This window comes from Colobus angolensis, unplaced genomic scaffold (genome assembly GCF_000951035.1).
Source record: "Colobus angolensis palliatus isolate OR3802 unplaced genomic scaffold, Cang.pa_1.0 Scaffold36, whole genome shotgun sequence".
NCBI lineage: Eukaryota > Metazoa > Chordata > Mammalia > Primates > Cercopithecidae > Colobus > Colobus angolensis.
The window spans coordinates 2,069,087-2,070,214 of NW_012116932.1; positions in this window are offsets into that span (position 1 = coordinate 2,069,087).

A 1,128-nucleotide genomic window follows, 5' to 3' on the forward strand; every position below is an offset into this window, starting at 1 on the left:
CACTGCGGGACCCGCGCCAGCAGCCCCGGCGGAGCAGCCGCGCGGGAGAAGGGGAACCGCGTGTTTGGGAAGGGAGGGGAGTTGGGGTGGGCGGGGGTGAGTGGCCTCTCCGGCATCCAGCCCCCGCCCCCTGCTCGGAGCCGCGCCTCCGCGCCCCCGCCCTCTAAACCGTCTCCGGAGCCCTCGGAGGCCTCAGCATCCCTGGCAGAGCGCGGGGAACAGGCCCTGGCACTGCGGGACCCGCGCCAGCAGCCCCGGCGGAGGCCTGGGGAAGGCGCGGCTCTAGGGTCCCAGTGACAACAGCCAGGGAGAGGGCTCCGCTGCCCCCTTCTCCCTGCGGATGCACCTTCCGGCCTTGGCCACTCGACCGCTCTGTGCCCTTGGGCCAAGCCCTCTGCCTCTCTGAGCCTGGCCTCCTCCTCTAAACAAGGGAGATGACTTAGCCGACCCCACAGAAAATTAAAGCTGAGAAAATTAAAGCGCATGAGGCTGGAAATGCTCCATGCCAGCGCGAAGCATTGGGCAAGTGGGAGATGGATAATGTTGCTCCTGTTGTAATTAATATTATTCTTTACTGTCTTTAGAACACACCAGGAAAGGCGCACTCGGCTTTTCTTCTCGAAAGGCAGTGACTTGGTTGCTTCCCACATCTTCCGCCTCTCCGGAGAGCTAACGCCATTTAAAGATCTGAGCATGAAGTCTATCATGTGAATAAAAACTCAGTGCAGGCCGGGCGCGGTGGCTCAACCTTGCAATCCCAGCACTTTGGGAGGCCGAGGCGGGCATGAATCACTTGAGGTCAGGAGTTCAAGACCAGCCTGGCAAAGATGGTGAAACCCTGTCTCTACAAAAATACAAAAATTAGACGGGCATGGTGGCGCATGCCTGTAGTCCAGCTACTCGGGAGGCTGAGGCGGGATAATCTCTTGAACACAGGAGGCGGAGATTGCAGTAAGCCAAGATCGTACCACCGCACTCCAGCCTGGGCGACAGAGCGAGACTCCGTCAAAAAAAAAAACAAAGAAAAAACTCAGTGCACGTTCAATGTTTTTTATTATTGTTGCTGTTATTGATGAAGAGTTGATGGCAACCTCCTGAACTAGGCAGGTTCTTTTATTAATACTTGTA